The 22,296-nt window shown below is 41.5% G+C and overlaps 1 protein-coding gene across 1 annotated transcript in view; it reads left to right on the top strand.

The window, feature by feature from the left end:
• Positions 1 to 22,296, top strand: part of LOC310996161 (calsyntenin-2-like) — a gene marked incomplete at both ends in the record, with an annotated part of 281,521 nt that overhangs the window by 129,132 nt on the left and 130,093 nt on the right. The gene's annotated exons all lie outside the window — the stretch shown is intronic.

Consider the following 22,296-nt stretch of genomic DNA (forward strand, 5'->3'; position numbering starts at 1 on the left):
TCGACCACAAAATTGTACCATCGCTCAAAGCAGGCATTTAGTGACTCAATTTGTCAATCCTCTAAGCCTCATGTCCAAGGGCCATCTAGCACTCCCTGCCCCTTGTAATAGAAATCAAATTTAGCTTGACAGATCTGCAGCTCGCCAAACGCCAGCACAAAGAGTTTTATAAGTCTCACAATGTTTTGTGATGAGCATGAACTCTGGCAAACAGATTACACGTCATGGAAAAGCAAGCATTAAATTCTGTGACAACACAAGGATTATATCCTCTATTGTGTGTGGGTGTAACATGTATTGACCTCAGTGACTGGTTATATAAGAAAGCTGAGAATATTTAAGCAATAAAACAGCTTAATATAAGGATAGGATTATATTTATGTCATGGTCTAATAACCTTTTATTGATGATTAACACTCACAAGGTTAAATGTTCCATTCTCTAGTCCCATCTCTACAGTATGTTGATGTTCCTACCAGCGTGTCAGGCACTCTTCACCAACTCCACAACATCTGTATCTCTAGAGCCAGTACAGCACATCTTAAGAGGCTGATGGAGTCTGTCTCAGTCCTAAGGACTTCTCAAACATGAGCAGCACTTGCAGGAAGCTTGCAGTATAGACAGCGTTGCCACCAAAAGACACTTCCATAAATCTCTAGTACAAAAAGCTCTCAGTTGAGGGATAACAGTAAGAGGCTTAGACTAGACTTGTAGTTCTCGAGACCGGTCTTGGTTTCAAGATCGGTCTCGAGATTTGTAGCCTACAATATCCAGGCAGGCACGTTTTTTTTTTTTTTTTGATATTATTATTCATACGCCCCCTTCAAGTGCTACCAATCGCGTTGGCTGAACCCAGTATGGTGTTTATGTTCTACAACTCATGCGAAATAGCAAAATTTGGTGTAACTAGTTTTTTTTGGGTCTCGGTCTCAGTCTTGAGCTCAACTGGTTGACTTGGCATGTCTTGGTCTTGGTCTTGGTCTTGGTCTTGGTCTTGGTCTTGTCTTGGTCTTGTCTTGGTCTTGATACTCTCTGGTCTCGGTTTAGGCGGTCTTGACTAAAAGTCTAGCTAAGACACCAAAAAGAGCAGTAGATAAAACAAACAAACAGCCTGCTTGCAGATGTTTCCTAATAAAACCCAGTCAGTGGAAAGAGCAACAAGGGACAGTAAGAATAACCTAGCAGCTATTGCTAATGCTAGTTTTCAGTGCAACCAGCCATGTTTCCTCTTGGACGTGAGGTCACTATGCAATATGAACCTAAAAGAACGTGTAACTTATACTTATAGGACATCATCCAAACACAGTCTGTCAGCTCACCTGGTCCTGATGAGAACTGGAACCAGGAAGAGAACAATTGATTCATGAATGTACCTGAACCAATGCTAATGTCCTCCCCTAAGGCCTAAGCCCTGAATCCTCACTGACTTAACTGATGTCCGTGCTTCCGGGCATCCTCCGGTAACCGTGGTAACCTTGTGCTTGATATGGAAACGCAATGACCTGTGGGTAATTTCCTTGGGCAAAGTCTACAGAAATGCTGACTCGAGGGAAAGTGAGCACAAAAGGCCCAAAACTATGCCTCATGTAAATGTGCCTCAAGGCCGGTGAAGGCTGGACACTGGGACTGGACCCATGTGTCTTCCACTGCAGCTGATTTTATTTCACTGATTATGTGCAGTATTGGTGTAGAACATGTACAACCAGCATGGGAAATTTACCACATGAACTCTACTGCAGGATGTGCTGCTGTTAGATTAACAGCACGCAGTATATTCAATGTACTCCATTCAGGTGAGTTTCTACGCACTTGCCACTGTTGGAAGTAGCAGAGCATGCTGGTGTGTTCAAATGTAGCACAATGTGTCTTTTCTTGTCCAGACCTGTGTATACGGGCAGGTTGTGCCCTCTTGAATGGTCCCTGATATGGGGCCGGATTTACTAAAGGTTTGCGTGTATTAAAACGTGTGCAAACGCGATTGCACGCGCAAACACATGTGGAACCTGATCTACTAACCGGACGCACCGAGGATTGCGTCCCTCACACGGGCAGAATAGCACGTGCGATCCATTTAGCGTGTTTGCCTTGATGAATATGTAAATATGGGCGTTTCAGCCAGAACGTGCAAAATACTGGGAGGAGTAGATGCAAATAGATTTATTTAGCGTGTGCAATGTGATTTACCAAACCAGGAAGAGATTGCTGTGGCTGTTTTTGCGTCTTTATTCACCACGTCTGAAAACCATGTACTAACTGATACAACTTTGTGAAAACGTATGCGTTTATTGATTTGATACCTGTCAGAGCCTCGTGATCTTACATCTCTGCATTTCCTCACGTCTGGGTAATTCTGTAACAGTTTTTCAGCCGTGTTAAAAGTCATTTACGCGCCGTTACGCACGGGGCACGTCTGTCCTGCAGTGCGCTCCTCTCCTCTCCTCTCCTCTCCTCTCACCTGGCTGCTCAGCTCCGTCTCTCAGTCCCGGTCCCGGAATGAGACACGTCACCGCTGCCTTTGCCCGTCTTTGATCCCTCTGCTCAGTGGTCAGAGCGTTTAGATCCGTGTGTCCCACCTGAGCTATCTATTAATCCACTGGATCATGGGCGGCACACACATATTATAGGTGCGTGATTGTGGCTGCAGCTGCTGCCTGTTCGTCACTATATGACGAGTTGGGCCCTGTAGCGATTTGTGTTTATTTATCTAAACAGAGCGCGAGAGAGATAAACACACATGCTGTCATATGCATCGGATCAAATGTCATTCTGTCCCTTCGTCCGTCCAGCTCTCTGTCCACTCTCTCCATGGCGGAAACGATTACCACGCGCAAAACCCTCATTTACATATTGCGGTTTGCGCGTGTTTTCATTTAGCGGGTTACTCTTAGTAGATCACCTGTTTTGCGTGCACTAACCAAACTCGCAATATTATAGGGGGCGCAAACAATATAGCGCCCGCTATCTGGGATCTTAGTAAATCCGGCCCTTAGGCTATTAATTTATATATCAAACAGTTAAAAAACAGTTTGGAACATGTCCGCGATGTGGAAAATTGTCTTTATGGAAGATTGTCAGAGGTGCACTTGAGATTATGCAGGTCCAGTCTTATTCAGAAATGAGTCACACTATTTTGTTCTGAAGCAAATTTGATTTGAGAGAATTTGAGCAAATTCAAATAGACTCTCTGTTAAAGGAGCCGTGTGTCAAAGATTGTGGATTTAATGGATGTGATTTAAGCAGCGAGTGTAGGCAAGTCATCTTTTTGTCCACTTCAACAGGAGTGCACTTTAGAGCCTTAGGCAGGAAATAAAGATGGATGTTGTTTCCATGATGTCATCCAGCGGTTTCTGAATCAAGTGGCTCTAAAGACCATATTTTGTACCAGACTGTGTTTATTACAGTAATTCAGGGCAATTTTAAACGAGAGCATAAGGGGATTGACTGACTTTTGGAGCCACCATCAAGTGGTCTTTTGAGGAGCTGCAGCCTTTTGAGTTTACCACTCATTACGAGCCAATAAATTGTCTTCATCTTAATTTCCTTAAATAGTACAGTATAAGTAGTATATTTGTGTACTTGTTGCACTCCTTTGCCTGTGGGAATGATGTACTCTAAATGTGCCTCATTACTCATCACTGATACTGTGTTGTCCATAGCGAGCACGCCGAACCAACTCAGTCCTCTAAAGAGGCAGCACTCTTTTCCATCAAGGTCCTTTTACACAACCTTCTTTCCCTGTGCTGCCTTTCATTTACACTAACTGCATGAACAGTACAAGCACAAATGAAATGCCTCAACTGAGTAATGGCTGAGGCTTTTCACAAAACCACAGCTCGATGGCTTTTAATGCAAAGCTGAGTCATAAAAATAAGTCAAGGGCGAGCAGAGTATATGAAACTGTACAACAGGCATACTGAGAAATTTTGGGGGAACAGACTTTTTGTGTTCCATTCAATGCATTTCAATGTTTCTTTTTGTGTGTGTGTGTTTAGTTCAATATCCACTCTGTGAGTTGGACGAGACTGGATTCCCACTGTGTTGCCATATGCAACATCAAAAGCTGCATTAATTCAGCAGCTCCCACCCTGGAGTACAAATACATTTAGGATGGAAATGACTGTGAAATCCAGTGCTGCACACAACAACGTATTATCATGACCTGGCAAGCAAACATACAACAATTTGTATGTAAAGACATGTGTGTGCATGTCCGTGAATGTACAATATATAGGACAGCGTGCATGTGTGTGTGCATGCGTGTGTGTGTGTGCATTAAAGAGATAAAGAGAGAAGAGAGAAGTGTCAAAGGCAGCGACAAAGACAGAGATAGCCTTGGAAATCCAACGGCCTGCTCATCTTTCTTAATGATACATTTGTGACGATACATTTGTGATGATGATATCTCTCATTGTAATTTGAAGTGCGTCCGCCTGTGTCAGAGCTGAACAAGACAGGGTGTCAAATTGGGGTCTCAGAATGGGATGTTTTATTAGCTGCTGGATATTGCCAAGGTGGTTAAGATAGGCTATTTGATTTGCACTGCTCCTTTCATTTACTCAGTTTGATTTGCGATAAGTGACTTTTCCTCAGGAAGAAATCAGCAGTAATTTCACAGTTTGTGCTCTCTTTATGTCTTTGTGCCTCTGTGTGCACCTCTCTCTTCAACCCTCTCTCCCTCTATCTCTCTCTCACCCAGATATGACGAGCCTCGCAGACCGCTCTCACTTCTCAGGCGCTCCCACGTGCAGCCCCGTGGCGTGATTGCGGTGAACGACACAAATGAATTGATTCCAATACAAATGAACTCATGATAGTAATCCCATGCTAAGTGGCTGCTGCTTAATTTCATATTGATGAATGAACTGCCTCAGCCGGTCCTCAGAACAATGGTTTCTAATTAGAGCGACACTAATTGCAGACGCATTGATTGGCTGGCAGAGCGATCTTGTGAGGTTTCTATTGGATCAGTCGAAGAACCGTTCCTGGAGACGTGAGTTTGTCGGGCTGTAAACTTAGAACAGTGACTTTTTCAGCTTTGGAGGCCTGTGTGTTGCTAATAATCCTCAGAATTCAAATCATATTACGGGAACAGCAGGAGGTGTTTGAAATGTGAAGCACAGTGCGCTCATAACACTGGCTTCCAGACTGTTAAGCAACAGAAAATAAGACAAAACATGGTGTGTCGCTGCTGCTGAATATGAATTAGTTTCATATGCATGCAGCAGACCTTCGAAACGCCACTCCGCTGACCCTTGTGAGGCATGTAGCTTCTGACAGCAATGAAAACAGCAGTGAAATATAAATTGGTGACCCTGCTCCTTCAGCGTCGACTCTAAATCATGAAAATGTAGGCAAAAAGATTAATTAGATGAAAGTAAGATGAAGGTCAAACTTAAGACGTGCAGCAAAGGTTTAGCGTGACAAAGAAGGTTTCAAGAGAATGGTATGACAAAGACAAAAGAGTCACTTCTAACATACTATATATACAGTACATATTGTAATACAAACAATGAAATGGCCTTGTCATGTGTGTGAAATCCTCATATCTTCATACAGTATATCTGTGTCTGATTTGTTGCACGAAGTTAGTGGCAAACCAGTATGATTTGATTGACATTTATTCAGTAACTGGTGATTGACAACTTGCCAAAATTTACTTAGAAATTTTATTAAAAAAAACAGATAACGAGTTATTCAACTTTTTAGCCAATTGTACTTATTTTCCTTTGTTGCTGAGAGTTAGAGGAGAAATTCACAACTCTCTGATCAGTTCATCAAATATTAAAGGAGAATTCCGGCCATTTTTAACCCCTAAATCGTTTTCCTGATGGTCACCCAGTGTTGGGGGGAGCAACATCAGGAAAATGATTTAGGGGTCAAAAATGGCTGGAATTCTCCTTTAAGCTAATGCAGAAATGAGGGTAAACAGTTAGTTGGTTCCTGTCCAAAGATGAAATCAAAGGCCTCCAGCTCCTCATTTATTTAGATGTTGTATGTCTTCTTATAGTCAACATGAACAGTGACATGTTTTCTAAAGCTAAAGTTTATGCCGATACAGTGTTGCAACAATGTTGTGATCTCACCTGAGTGCTACCTGGCAAAGCTTGACTTTGATAAACACAGTGCAGTGCAGGTAGTGAGTGACTGACTGGCTGATGCTGAGTTTACCGTGGCTGTAAATTCTCCCTGCTGAGACAGTTCGGTAAAACAAACCCACACTTGATTCTGCTTTGATTGCTGTTCAATCCGAGTCTGGTTCACACTCACTGCCCTGTTCATGGTCCGACAACTAGAAATCTTTGGGTGTCTGACAGTAAAGTGCATGTCTGCCTGAGGAGATAACTCCTAAAGCTGCTGTCTGCTGACTCACTGCTGCAAATTTTAATGCCTGTTAGTGTTAACAGTTGTTTTATCTGTTATTTACCATGATAAAAGGTCATTGAAAATATCTTGACTGTAATGACTCTGACAGTAATAGTTCATTGTGCGCCTGCTCCGTCGTCTTTCATTGTGCATGAGGCTTAATCCGAGCTGAATGTGATAACGTTTTTTGTTTTTTTTTTGCAGCGGCGGCGGCTCGTACAGTAGCCGGCGTTTCCTCTTGCAGGGCAGCACAGCTCAGCTCTGCTCAAATCATTTGGTCTGATCCAGTGGAATGAAATGGAGTTAGAGAAGGTCAGCCCGTGGTGCTGTGTTTCTCACTCTGCTCTAATGTAATAAGAGCACACTGAGAGAGGCATGGATTAGGCTGTAATCCACCTGCATCTCTCTCTCTCTCGCTCTCTCTTTCTGATTTGTTTGCACCACCTCTCTCTCTCTCTTTGGCTCGTCTAGTCCCCCATCTCTCTCCCAAACTCAATCAATTTATCTCAACCTCCCCCCTTCTCTCCCTTTCAACCTCACCCGTACTAGGTTATTAGGATTCAGCTTCTCTCTTTCTCTTCTCAGCTCCCTTTTACTCATCTACTCACTGGGTTTATTAACGCTGTCAGTCCGTCTTCGGTTGGGAACACGCTACAAGTTTTTGATCAATTTCAATGTTTTGATCCCTTTAAACCACAGAATTCACTCTAAATTACTGGGAATCCCCATTAAAAAACACTTGATCTTTGAGGTACATCCTCTACATTTTGTATATTATGTATGTGTCTTACTACTATAGTGTTGTACAGGACATTTCTGAAGGCTGAGCCCGGGACCCTCAAATTTCCTTGACAGTGTGTTCTCATAGGAAGCTCCTGTTCCTGCCGATGCTCTCCCCCGCTGAGTGTTGCGTTGTCTCTGGTCTCAAGTATTAGACTGAGTAGAATGACACAATGTACATTTTGCAGAGCTGAGGTCTGATTCTCATAAGGTTGTTAGCTGATGGCCTTCCATATATAAAGTAATGATGAATCATCCTTTTAAAACCTCTTTAAACCCATTTAATGTAGGCCTATAACTACTGCTTATAATAGGTCCATCAGCCCTTCAACCATTTTGTTCCAGACATATCTCAATAAGTAGCCTATTGAATGAATCACACGCATGGTTCCCAGAGACTGGGACACAGTTGTGTTTTTTTGAGAGAAAAGCCTCAACAAGTATTGAATGGATCGCCGTTAAATCTTCTACAGACATTCATGTTTCCCTCGAGAGGTTTCACTTTCAATTTTATATATGATGAAAAAGCTCAGCTCTACATTTAGAGCTAATTCCCAAAGGTTCTCAGGTTAATATCCTACTGTAAAGGTGAACATGGTGAACATTATACCTGCAATGAATCAGCATTTTGGCTTCCCCATGGAGGATATGTTAGCTTCACACAGCAGCTTCTATGCACTCTAAGAAATGTTGGGTTATTTTTTCAACCCAACAGCTGAGTTGAGACTGTTGGTTAGTTTAATTGGGTTGTTTTCATCAAGTTGGGTAATCTAAGAACCCAATTTGCTGGGTTATTGTCGTTGGCAGTTGAGTTATTAGCTGTTGGGTTGTAATTTCCATGATACTGTGTTGGGTCATTTCGGACTACCCAACATGTTGGGTTGACGTTCGGTGGGAGGAGTTTCCCAGCATGCTTTGGGACAGTGTGTTTGTGATTCTAAGTTTAGGTTATTTCTGTTACATATCGCCACAGATGTTACAGCTACACAATCTTTAGTGATACTGTTCTACACACTAATTTACTAATTCAATGTTCTACTCAGTTTACAATTACTGTTGTAAATAAGCACTTTGACACCATAAGTGAAGTTATGTTTTTGGTTAGTGGTGTCCCTTCCTTTGTGTGCAGTTTGTCTGGTGGTCTGAGGATAATAAACAGCATTCTCCCTGTAGTTAAGTGGTGTATGAGCTGCTACAACATCTAAAGTTTGTCTCTGTTTGAGTTTATGTTAAATAGAACCCTAGCCTGCCACAATAGTTGTTAAGTGCAAGTTTGTGACACACTGTTGAGCACTAGCTTCAGTTAGCAACCCAACTTGATTGGTTTAAAAGAACCCAGCAGTGTAGTCAATGTGAACCCTTAATTGGGTTATATGAACAACCCAACTGGGTTGTATAAACAACCCAACTGTTGGTTTAAGGAAAACAACCCAACTTGTTGGGTCAAAATAACCTAGCATGTGTTCTGTCTAGAGTTGCACGATACCCACGGTAGCCACGGTACCCCGCGGTGCCAAAACGTAACGGTTCCTACTATACTAGAAATTCTACACGACGGTGCTACCGTGGATTACTACTACCGGTGCCAGTTTCCGCTACATAGCGGCCGCCTCTCCTCTCCCGGCTTCTCCCTGCATGTTACTCCCTTGTAAACAAAACCCACATGCACCCACTGCAACCTAACTACACAGCTGCTGAATGATTGGCTGTTTGCCTGTTACTGGTGATGTCCGGGGATATGATAGGCTGTTTCCGCACGCTGGGTCCGCCCGTCTGTTATCTGATTGGCTGTTCGTGTGTTCATGCCGGCAAGAACGGACTCTATGAAGACAGCTGAGACAGCTCCGCTTCGATAGAAACTCGCTTCAAAACAAACAACGAGCTAAAGTTCTGTCTCACCCAGACGCGCGCACGGCTTCACAAACACGAGACAACACACTCACCACGGCAGAAGCACCGGGCGCGAGCGGCGGGTCTGCCGCGGTGTCGTCGTCAGTGGCACTTAATTAATTTAGCTCTGTTTATTTTCTCATTTGCTCATATCAGGCTATATGCTCCGTGTACAGGCTGAGGAATAAAGAGTTAAAGGATGTCCAAGTATAAAGCACCTGGAAAATGCATTAAAATGTAGTTTTCACAGGGAATCAGTTCCTGTTCATTGTATTTTGTTCTCTATGGTTTATTATGTTGGAGAAGAAGCATTATTGTCAAATAGATTTTTTTAAAAGACAGTGGATTTGTTTTTATCCTAAGTTGATTATTTATATTTGTTAAACATAAATTAATGTGCAAGAGACTGAATGGTTATTTATTTTCAACCATATAAGTTCTAACTTCATTTATTTGTTTTTTATTGCTTATTTCAGTCTAATTCCTACTTCACCAGTATTATGTTTATCATGCATCAAACAACATAAGTAATTACTAAGTATTTATAACTTGTACAAATACATTGCAGTTCATAAAAATAATAATAATAAAAAAAAGGTTGCAGTATCGTGATAATACCCGGAACCGTGATACTTTGTCTGGTATAGTACCGTGGTTACTCATTTTGGTATCGTGACAACTCTAGTTCTGTCCAATATTTAACCAGTGTTGGGTTAAAAAATAACCCATATTGGGTTGTTTTTAACCCAACATTTTTAAGTGTGTGACCATACATACAGTAGTCTCTTTGAATCCAGTGAAACCCTGTAAAACATATTATTATATAAACACAGACATAATATGACTCAGTACTCCAATCAGAGGTCTGCTATTGTTGTTATTAACATATTACCAATACGTATTGTAATTTGAATGAACAGAGGGAAATTACTCTGACAAATTACAGTACTGAGATTAGATCAAGTGTCATGTTGCAGACAGATCAATCCATTCCACACACGACTCGATCATGTCTCTTTGATATTATCTCAGGACATCATGAATCAATTATGCAATAAATGTGTCATAGAGAAAACGGCGCTATATCCATCACTGTGATTGGCTAGGATGGGATTATCAGTTTGTTTTTACGCCGATCTGACTTTGCTCTAAAAAAGGAGAGAGCAAAGTTAAGTTCCCACAGTTTACAAAAAAACCCAAGATTGTTCTTTGTAGAGTCTCATTCACCCCCCCCCCCCCCCCCCCCCCCCCAGAGAAATAGACTCTGACAGCTTCCTACTTCTTCCAAACTTCCCAGCACTGAATCCTATCTCTTTCCTCACTAAAACAACAGAGAGAGAGAGAGAGAGAGAGAGAGAGAGAGAGAGAGTGTGTCAGGGGAGGAAACGGTCCTTTCCTTTGCTTCTTCCTATACTAACCCTCCTCATGCCAAGATAGAGACAGCTGTTATCATGTTCCATCAGTGGTATCAAGGCTGAACACAGTGAGCAGAGAGCAGATTTCATTCTTTAAACAGTCCTTGGGGAGGGTCGGGCAGGAACGTGATGGTGGCAACAGCACTGAATCTGTTGGGAATAATGAAGATGGTGTGTCTGTGTGTGTGTGTATGTGTATGTGTGTGTGTGTGTGTGTGTGTGTGCAGACATGTGATGTGCATCATTATGAGACAATGTGACAGGAACGTATGCACATGTCTGGAAAACAATGGAGCACTCAATCAAATCTTTTTTTTTTTCCCGGTATGTCGTCCTACTTAACTCTACCTCAAATAAACCTGTGAACCAATAATATGCACAAATTTGAAAGACAATTGATTTGCATTACGACCGCGTGTGAGTGGTACACACATCCTATTGAATATGTATGAGTTGTAATACAGTATGTTTGTCTTCTTCCCAACTGTAGAATCAAATTACTTTAGCCACTGCAATCATCTGATCCAATTTGGAGTCATGAAATAGGCCACTTGACATTGATCCTGTATTAAAACAACCCTGGGATGTCACTCAAAATACAGTGGGGAATTTCAGCAGGTCCGGATGGGATTTAGCGCTAATACCATCTGGACAAGGCCAGAGATTTTCTCTGAGTATTATAGCCCTCTCAGGGCAGCATTAGTATTAGCAGAGGAGGTATGGTAATGCAGTTTTACTGGGGAGTGGGGGAATCAGTGATTCCAGTCCCCGGTGGGTTGGACAGAGCCACAGTCAGGTTACAAGATTACTGGATGGATGGATGTGCGTTCAGCAGTGTGGCTGGTCACAAGATTGTAGTTAGATGATTTTGTCAACATAGACTTTGCGGCTCAGGTCATCAGCTGTCAATCATGACGTCATCTCCTTTTACGGCATCAAGTAACTAAGAAAAAAAAGGAAAAAAAAGTGCTATGACGTACTGAAAACATCTTTTGGTAAAAATTGATTTCTGTATATTTAAGTTTTTTTAAGTCTCATTTCATATACCTTTATACAAAAGACAGTGATGCTGAACACATGGTAAATCAATATACAGTACAGTTTGTTAAATGTTTTCATGTTTTCATGTTTCCATGCTTCCATGGTGTATGCTAATGTTAGCTAATAAGTACCAAACACCAATGTTTGGCATGGCGATGCACTAGATTAAACTCTCTGGGTGACTATAAAATAATAATAACAGTAATAATGATAATAATAATGACTTATATAGCACCTTTAAATGACTTCTTTATGAGTGTACAAAGTGCTTGACCGAAACGAGAACATGTAGAAACAACTAATGACAAACAAGTGCCATAAAACCATAAGAGACGAACAACCCAAACAGCACAGGCAATATGAGAACCCAACAACAACAAACTGAGACCAGGAGGAGCCAAATTAAAATCTAAGATGTAGTTAATGAGATAAAAATAAATAAAAGGGGATAAGAAGAGATAAAAGAGAACAAGTGAAGGCATAAAAGTAAAGCTACGAGAGCATCTGAATAAAGCTGTGAGATAAAAACCAGACAGGAGTGAAGGGGAAATAAAACAATAAGGACAAATAAAACATTTATTAGATTTACAGGGAAAGTCATAAAAATAGAATGGGGGACTGAACAAATGAGAAAGTAAGAGTACATTGAGACAGGGGATAAAGAAATGACAGAAAGTCATTACAAATACCAGGAATCGTGGATACATTTACATGGAAATTCACACGTATTTATTGAACCATTCAATACAGCCTTGTCACTCAGGGGTCTGAGCAACTTCCTTATGAAATGAATGAATAAATAAGAATAGCTCAACTGTGAGAACTGAAAGCTCATGCTAATACGCCAACATTACACAGGTAGAGTTTCATGTCCCCAACACGACATGCTCTTAAAATAATGTCAAATGGACCTGGCTAAACACAGCAGTGTACAAAATCACTGTGGTTAGACAGCATCTGAAAAAGCTGAGGGAAGTACCAGTAACATTTTTTCATCCAAACCAACAAGTCTCAAATGATATGCTCTAGATTGCTGTGTGCATGTGTGTGTGTGCAGCTTTACACACACACATTTCCCAGAAAACCATGTATCACTGACAAACACATGCTCCTTAAGCTTTTACCCCGGTGTAGTTATATGACTGTGAGTGAAAGGCAGAGCGATGGGAATGAAAACACCTCTAAGTATGTATGTATGCCTACTTCTTTCCACACACGCACACACACATAAATCTGTCATATTCACTCAGAGCTAAATGTTCATGGGTATGACTGACTGATTTAGAGCTGATGCACCACACAGTTAAACGGGGGAAGTTTGTGTCTCCTCGCTTGTACCTGTGTGTATGTGTGTGACTGTGTGTTATTTCCCATTCAGCAGCCTATAAGAGGAGGGGATTATTCTTGTATCTACGACTTTGGCCTTGTCATGTGTGTGCTGGGTCGAGGCGGACGGCCCCCACGTGCCACGCCAGGATATTCTGTGTCACTCCTCGCTGATATGCTGACATTTACCGCACCGCTGCTGTCTTTGTGCTGCTCTCATCACCGTGACAGCGGACTTACAGATCGCCAAAAATCCCAGCGCAGTATCAATTTGCTCAGCCAGCTCACAGTGAATGGCAAGGAGCACAAGTACACACACACAACTACACATGCACACACATGCACATGCAAGCACAGATTTCCTGAGCGGTGGTGAAGAGGCAGCGGTGGCAAAAAAAAAACACACACACACACACACACACACACACACACACACACACACACACACACACACACACACACACACACACACACACACACACACACAAACACACATGGCTGCTGGAGTGGATAGTGAAGGGCAAGAGATCTAAAAACCCCAAATTGGTTGGTGTGATAATACCCTCAAAGGAAAATGATTGAAAATTACTGTGAGTGACATTTGTGCAGACGGGAGCCCCGTGATTTACATCCCTGTGATTATATTATCTGGTCCAAAAAAAAAAAAGAATGAAAGATGGATTTCAAGGGAGTAAATACGACAACATGGCTGCTGTGAAGATGCATTGACATGCATGAAGCGTTTCTCATTATCTTTTTCAATATTGATCCGGCATCAAAGGAGCGTCCAACAAGCATGCAACTAAGACTTCATCCACTGTCTATCATCTGATGTAGGCAGGGGATAATGCATTATTAATCTCCTCTTGACACATGGGCTGTTGTTGTCATAAATAGTTTAGAGAGCCTCATGACTGACTCTAATGAATCAGTGTTCAAACTTAACTCATTAATATTAATCAAGGGTAACATATATTTATTGAATTAAAGAGTGACTTGCTGTTTTGTAGCATATTATGTTGATATTTAAGGTGTTTATACCCTTTAACCTACACTTTTGAGACAAACATTCAGTACTTGCTTTTTTAGTCTGTAACATAAGTGTATTTATGCACGCCTACAGTCACTCTGCATGTTTTCTTTCCCCTATATTTCACATATTATATCGGTATGTGCTTTACTTTTTGTTGCCAGCCAACTGCAACAGGAAGCAACCGCACAGATTTCATAACACGGCCTTTACTCTCTGTGTTAGCTCACAGATTTCACAGGAAATACCTCCAGGCACTGAAACAGGAGTATCTGATATTGGCTTTTATCCCCCTCGCTATTGTTGTGTGATGATATTTACTTGAGTGAAAATGCTAAGAAATTTCATGGTCAGAGCTATTTTGATGTTTACTTGAGGAGGCTTTATTTCTTGAGCAATTGTATAACAAACACGGTAACTGAATTAAATTCCCCTGCACTGTTTGATTCAAGGAGCTTGAGCAAATAAGGACAAATATATAAAATAGACCAAAACTCTGATAGAAGAAACCAGCCAAACGTTGGCTTACAGCAGAGGTTGCAGAGGCAGAATAGGAGATGTAAATAAATAGTAGCTGGAAGCTGATTAACACATTAACCTGGAGCAGAGGTGTTATTTAGGTTATCGACATTTCATCTCCGTACTAACTGTAATAACTAGGAGTGCAAAGAGCTAGATACAATTTATGTACTTGTATACTGTATAATGTCTGTATATAATAATGTTGCACAGATGCAGTCGGGTAGGTAAACTCTGTAAGGTGACCTTGGGTGTCATGAAAGGCGCCTCTAAATTAAATGTGTTATTATTATTATTTAACCAATGCACATTACTGCCATAATTCAGCAATGTACAAATAAAGGAAATGAGAGTTGCAAGAAAGTAAACGATAATGAATCCAACTTTTTAAAACACTGGCTTTGTTATATGAGCAGCATCCATTCAGCTTCCACTAGAGATTAATGATTCACAATATACAGGAAAATATCAGGGTTTTTTTTTTTGCAGGAAGCCTCCCACACCATATTTTTTACATCAGTTGTGAATCTGTCTTGAATATATTATACTGTATATTATATGCGAGGCTTTGCAGCGATTATGGCCCTAAGTAGACAATTAGTGCTTGACTTAATCACAGTGAATGATGCTTTATTTGATGTTATCTCTGTTTGTAGTTACACCGAGTGGCTCAGCGTTACCTATGGCTGTTTCCAGAACAGCTGACAGCGTCTATTCCGCAGTTAATGTGGCGTGCCGAGGAGCCACAGTAAAGATAATGTAAAGGTTGTAAAAGTGCTAAAGCTAATTAGCTCGCTGGCAGAAGCTCCCCAGGTGAAAGGAGCTGGTTGACATGAAGGACAGACGGCGGGGCTGGAGAGTCTTGAAACGGAGAGAAGGTCTTGAGTAACGAGCTGTGGCCAAGACCAAGAGAGAGAGAGAGAGAAAAAGACTGAAGGTTAAAAGTGTCATGTAACCCGTTGCCTAGTATCAAAGGAGCGGAGTAACGAATATGTGCATCTGCCTCTCAACTATTGATTAGCCTCTGGTACAATATGACACTGTCAAGGAGACGGATCAAGCTCTGCTGTGCAGCTCTAAAAGTCATCATGCGCCATCACTCTGTAATGCAGCCCATCGCTCTACTTTGCATCACAATATTGTTGTGGAAAGAAATATGAGCCATGACTGGAAATACACAATTTATAACTCAACTCATTCGGTGCAGCTGCTTGCTCCCAATTAGCCTGTGTTACCTTTAGGACCTGAACCTTTTTTTTTTGGTCTATTTTTGTCGCTCTCGTTTTCAACTTTGACACCAGAATGAAACAGTTTTATCTTTGTTTTCGGCCTCACAGCAACTAAACACACGTGTTCCCATGTCGACTACTTTTTTTCTTGGCAACAACACTTTTTGTTGTGGTTGTGTTTATGGAAAGATTGTGCGTATGGCAAATAAATATGATTAACCTGTTTAATCCCAGCAGCCACAACAGACAGTGTAAAGGTAGAAGACACTAAAATGTTGCTGAATGTTTTATTTTTACATTTGAATAATGTTATGTCCCAAGGGGAAACTGTAACATACAGTAGCATGATTTTAGAGCCCCCTCCCTCCTCCCATCCCCAAGAAGTTGACCACGTCTTAGTTGAGATTCTCAATGCAGCATTTTATTTGCTTGGAAGTGAGAACATGTGCCCAAAACAACAAACATAAAAGCTAAAACCACCCTTATCTGCCTTGGTCAAACAAAAGAGAAACAAAAGACAGGGATCTACCTTAATTCCTAACTGAAAACAGGAGAAAAAGGCTCACAAAAGAAAAAGGGATTCTTAATATTTACAACAATCACGCACGGCTTTTAAACACAGCAAAACACGCTGCTCATCAGCAGGGTCACTGTTGGAGATGAGGAAGTGAGAGAGAGAGAAGGCCGACACTGGTTGGTTTAAAAGCCCTCCATCCACCAATCAGCTTGCAGCATCCCGGTCATATGGTCCTGCACCTCAAAGCAGACACACACTGATTGCAGACACCCACACAGGAGAGGAGAGACACACATCAGGCACAACACACACAAAACAATCACAACAGCATGACCTAATACAAGAGGCCGTGACAACAAGAAAGACTTCAAATCAAATATGGACAGTGTTGTTTTTTTCTTCTAAATTGTACAATCTTTCAACCAAAAGATAAGGGAAATATTTTAACAATATATAGAAATATATCCACTTTGAAGATAATGTGCACAAATTATTGGTACACATCATTACCCAAGTCTGAGAAAAAGATGAGATTAAATGGGTTAAGTAATAGGATTATTTCAAAGGAACATTTATGAATCTTTTATGATTTAGAAAAAGAGCTGATAATGGTTTAAATGGTCCATCAGTCGGTATACCAGCCAGGACCTGGGCCATCTGTGTAATTGCATGTGAGTGTGTGTGTATATATGGGTCAGTTTCCTGAGAAAATGTTGCATTGTGGGAATAAAAGTAGCCTCATGAGCAACCCTGTGTTGTCAGGACTTAATGGTCCACTAAAGGCTGAAAACCTGAAAGCTGTCGCTTTAATAGGCTGTTATTACATGAAAGAGCTTAATGACAGTACACACGGCAACAAGGTATGATCACACTGCACATGAGTCTGCAGAGGAAGGATATCGTTGTGGTTTAATTAGTGCTGGTATGATATGAAGCAACATTTCTCCATGGGAATGGAGTTTGAAAATGTGAGGGTCATCTTATGAGGACAAACAGTTGTGTATTTACTACATCACATATAGAGTATAAGTGTAAATAATGTCTGTTGGATTGTCTGACTGTCTAAAGCCAGGGTTCCTTCCACATACTCCATGTTTGCTTTGACAGTTTGCTCCCACTCAAGTCAGTGAGAGTATTTCCACCATGTCGCTTTGTCAATGGAGATGCAACACATGGAGTGGGCGAAGGTTTGATACGTCAAATGGATCTAAACCGCAACAAAGTACCATATGTGAAAGTTGGGGGTTAGTCAGCAATGAAAGTGTTTGGTCAGCCCAGCTCAGTTCCTGAATGCTGTTGCAACGCGTTTTTACCGCCACAGAGAAAATAAACTCATGACGAGCAGGAAACAAGTTCATAATATCGCTTGCAGAAATTGAACTAGGGAGGAAAATCTGTCAAAACAGCCAAGAATTACAGCTGTCACAGGCCATGAGCCGAGAAGTAGAGTCTGAAAAATGCTCACTGTGATTCAAAGAGAGGGAGCTGGAGTCGACTCTGCAGGGAAGTGACCTGCCTGCGGACGTCTGAATGATCAGAAGTTTTACATTGTGAGAATGTGAGACGGCTGCAGGCTGCACGATTCACTATAAGCTTCATTTTACCAGTGGTGTTTTGCGTGGTGCTGTTGCTCCTGAGAATAAGAAGGATTACCTCAGGACTCTGTCACTGAGCTTGTTTCTGTCTTCATGATGAAGTCTGAGTGTACGGAGGAAAAACAACAAGTAACTCCTTAATACAACCAGCAACCCCCCCCTCCCATTATAATCTTTATTCATTTATTTATTTATTTTTGGTGAAATAACAAAATAAGGAAAAAAAACATGGAAGAGCCTGAGGAAACACAAAAAGAAGAACAAGAAAATGAGACCAACAACTGCAATAATTGGATTTGATATAATACTAATACTTATTTGTGTTCATAATATATATTGTATACATGATATTCTTTATAGCATATTTGCTATACATTGACATGTAAGATCCAAAAAATCCAAAAGTTTTTTTTAATTGGAAAATAACAGAAAATGATATGGTAAGATTAAATATCATAATAATACCATCATGCATTAGTTTTCCTTGATGATAAAGTCCATACACATAGTCTATTGCTCTTACACAAGCTAAACTTTGTTTGATTGCTAAAATATCTGTGTAGATGTGAGCAGCCGAAGAAAAACTGCTTACCAAAGCCCAGACACACACGGGTTATTACTGATTCTCAGTATTTAAATTATTCACTGAGACAAAGTGCATCTGTGTTGTTGGGACATATATTTTCATGCAAGCTAAGCACTTTTTTTTTCTTGGCTTAAATCTTGCTTTAGCCCCGGTCCACAATAGTAATCAACATTCTTGTAAAGTGGAAGCAGCAGCAGCGGCAGTAGAAAAAAAACCAAAAAAAAAACCCGACCTCCCTGATCTATCAAGAAGAAAAAGATTTCATCACAAATCAGCTGAAAGCTGTGTTGCCAGGTTTAATCACTTCTCACTCAACTGGTGGTGGGCCTGCTGTGCTTTGAATACCAGGAGAGTACAGTCTGACTTCCTCATTCGCTGAGCCCAAGCTGAGTTATCCAGCCACAGGTCCTTCCGGCAGGGATCAGACGGGAGGCCAATGCTGGAGTGGAACGGACACAACAAGCTTGGGCAGGTGGCTGTCAAGTTTAACAGTAGCCATATTCATAATACATATATCTATAATAATACTGGAAAGACCCTCCATTCACAAAGTGATGCAGTTAGCATTGATAAATGTTACCTCTGCTCTATTCTGGTGCTTGATGTGCCGCTATTATGATAGGTCATTGAATCAGCCTTTCACGAAGGTCTGAATTTTTCTTGGCATTAACTGAACTGAAGGCTCGGTGATTAGATGGTCTCTGTCATGAAAACTGTTAAAAGCGTAAAAAATGTTCCCTTTGAGCCGCGCGCACAAAACAAGTCTGTCCTTAACATACCTGCCTGAATAAAAGCTTAGAAATCCAAGTTCAAAGCGGCAACACTGAGTACTATTTCTCCAGCAAGGTGAAGCCAGATGAGGAAGAGGAGAAAATAATGGTGTGAAGGGCAAATGAAGGAATGGAGAAACGCAGCGCCGCCGTGGACAAATGGCAGAGATGACAGACACTTAATAAGACGCTGAATTTGAGAAATGGCGCGACTGAATGACAGGAATAAATGAGAGAGCGAATGAGAGGAATAAATGATAAAGGAGGAGGGGGGGGTAGAGCCGTTCTCTGGCTCGTGTCGGGCCACAGCCAATCACAGAGCGTGTGCAGGTTTTCTGTGGTGGAAGGTAGCGACGACGACGACGACACACTGAGAGAAGAGAGCGCAGAGACACCTTTACAATTTTACTTAAAAAAAAAAAAAGGAAGCAGGTGTAGGAACAGCAAGACGCCGGAGCAGAACGAGCTGTTGTCAGTGTTTCCATCCAGATCTCGCTCTCTACTGCTCACACGCACACACACACACAAAGACCTACACAAACACACACAGGTGCACGCACACACAGTTGTTGGAAAAACAGGTGTAGACAGCAAGAAATCAAGTCTGCAGGGTGTTTTTGTGATGTGCATTGTTCCTCCCATAACCTCTCGCCTTTCATTCTCACTGGCTCCGACACACCTACTCACTCACCCACACACACATGCACATACGCACACACCCACTTGCTGATACACACATTCGCACACACATTCTCACATTTTTGGCAGAGGCTGCCCTACCTTCACACTCCCAGGTCCCTGGCCCAATTTGAACAGTATCAGTGAGCGATGGTGGCCCACTGGTGCCAAAAGACCTGCATGTAAAAAAGAGAAGAAAAAAAAGAAAAAAGAAAGAAACACACACACACACAAAAAAAGTCAAGCCATTTTTCACAACTCGCCTCGACACAAACTTCTCTCCAATGAGAGCTTTGGAAAAACATTTTGCCTCGAAGCACTTTTGGTTTGTGTTTGGGGGAGGGGGAAACAAACACGCATCTGACTGTTTGCACTGTGTCTTGGAGACGCTCCCTGACTATGATTTTATAAAATGACACACACAACCTGAGGCTGCCACGAAAATCACCTGCTTGAACAGAGGAAATGTCAGTAACCATGATGCATCTCTGTCTCCCTTTAGTTTTGTCTCCTGCATCACCCGGTAACAGATGGTTTCTCTCCCCTCTCGCACAATTCAGATTCGGAGCTTTTATTGTCCCACAGGGGGGTGGTGAGGTTGTTTTACAGTTATAGTATAATAAAAACAATAAAAAGTTAGGTCCATAATGGAGGACATAAGAATATAAAACAACCAAACAATAACAGCAGTTACTGTTGTAAAGCGCAAATTAAGAATTGTGCTGATTTATTGCACTGATTGCACAAACTACTGTATCCACCTTAATTAAACAGCTTCAGAGTAATTGTGATGGTTAAATGACTTGTTACAGGGAGAATGGAGGCTCTCTCTGCCTTCCACCTGGCGTCTCTTGACTGAAAACCAACCTTACAAGATCAGCGCCTCCAAACCAGTATCCCCGATCTCGTCTTGTGAGAAACATGAACTGCTTTACGGCACTACAACATAAACACGCCAGATAATCTGTAATCTTTAATGATCACCACCTCATTAGACATCGATCCTTCTCGCCAGCCAGGTGTAAAGGGAAGAGGAGGGTCAGCTGTGAGTTTTTATGACAATGTTGTAAAATATGCACTCCGAAACTATAGGGGGAGCTCCATAGAGAAATAAAGCGATCAAAACAGCGAAAAAGTAACCGAACATGCATAGTTTCCCTTTAAGTTAAGCACCTAGACAAAATAGCCTGAACACATTTTGGACCTCCTATGGAAAACCTTTAAATGCCCATAACACAATAATATACAGAAATTCCCAGACCTTGCACCAAATTAAAGGTGCACTCCACATCTTTTACACATCTTTTTTTTTTTTTTTGAAGATTTCACAGAACAGAAAGCCTGTGAGTGGCGCTTTAAGTTTCACCCCTGCTGCTAATTAGCATTTATAAGCATGTATAAACACTTCATGAATATTTAATAAGACGCTGGTCTAGTTGTAAGCGACTATCCCACTGTCTCTTGTGGGCACTCGTAAGTGGATGCTTATGGATTTGTAATACATGATGCTAAGTTGCAGTATGGGAATTATAATGTGTTACCCTCTTGTTAAAATATACATTCGTTCATGTGCCTTTCATGGAACCTCGTTTTATTTTTTTTATATATATATAATTGGTGCTGAACTGACTGTTCCAGTTAGAGCTGAATTGCCCTTGACTGTGGAAAAGGAGCATTTCTTTATCTGAGTTCTCCTTCTCTCCATATCTTGTTTTTTTTCCCTCCTGAGAATTTACAACCACCTGTCTGTGCAGAGAGACATCAGCAACAGTCACATCCCTGCTCTCTCCATAGTATAAGAGAGTGCATTGTTCTTGTGTTGGGAGCTCTTGCCTTTAGGGGACCATTGATCTCTGTGTAAGTCCTGAGCCCATTTGCAAATCATCATGCCTTTGTTTGAAAGATTTCTACAGTGGTACGATCCAGCGCGTTTTGGAGCTAAAACTCAGAACATGTGGGCCTGAATATCTCTCTTTTGGCAGGAATTCAGAGGGACTAAAACTATGATTTGAGCATGGTGATCTTTAAGGATCCAACTTTACTTTACAGACCCCTATATTTCACTGTTACATGTGTGAGTCATATAATTCTCTTGTTGTAGTACATGCCCATAGGTTGGACTATGATTCTGTTGATTCCACTGAACCTGATGAAGCCAATTTGGGTTTAAACTGTTAAACTTTCTCTTATGTAACGAAGTGGAAATCTTTAAAAGGTGCGCTGAACACTTTTCTGACTTCTTGACAGGCGGAAATCATCTCTTCTGTCACATCTGTCGTTGTTTTAGCAGCCTGCCATGATTGCACTGTCTTTGCTAGTTCCCTGAGGAATAAGTACAAAATTATACCTCCTCTCCGGGGACGTCCTGCAGACACAGGAACATTTTTTTTTTCCCCCTGCGGCCATCCTCTGCCACGCTGTACACGCCTGCCGTCTCTGTATTCACTCCCTCTACCTTCCTCCTTCTTCTCTGTCCCCTATTTTCTCCTCCTTTCTTCCACCCCCCCGCCCTCCCCGAAGGTAAACACTGCCAGCAGCAGTAGTAGAAGTGTCACCC

The sequence above is a fragment of the Trachurus trachurus genome, assembly GCF_905171665.1.
Source record: "Trachurus trachurus genome assembly, chromosome: 13".
In the NCBI taxonomy this organism is placed as follows: domain Eukaryota; kingdom Metazoa; phylum Chordata; class Actinopteri; order Carangiformes; family Carangidae; genus Trachurus; species Trachurus trachurus.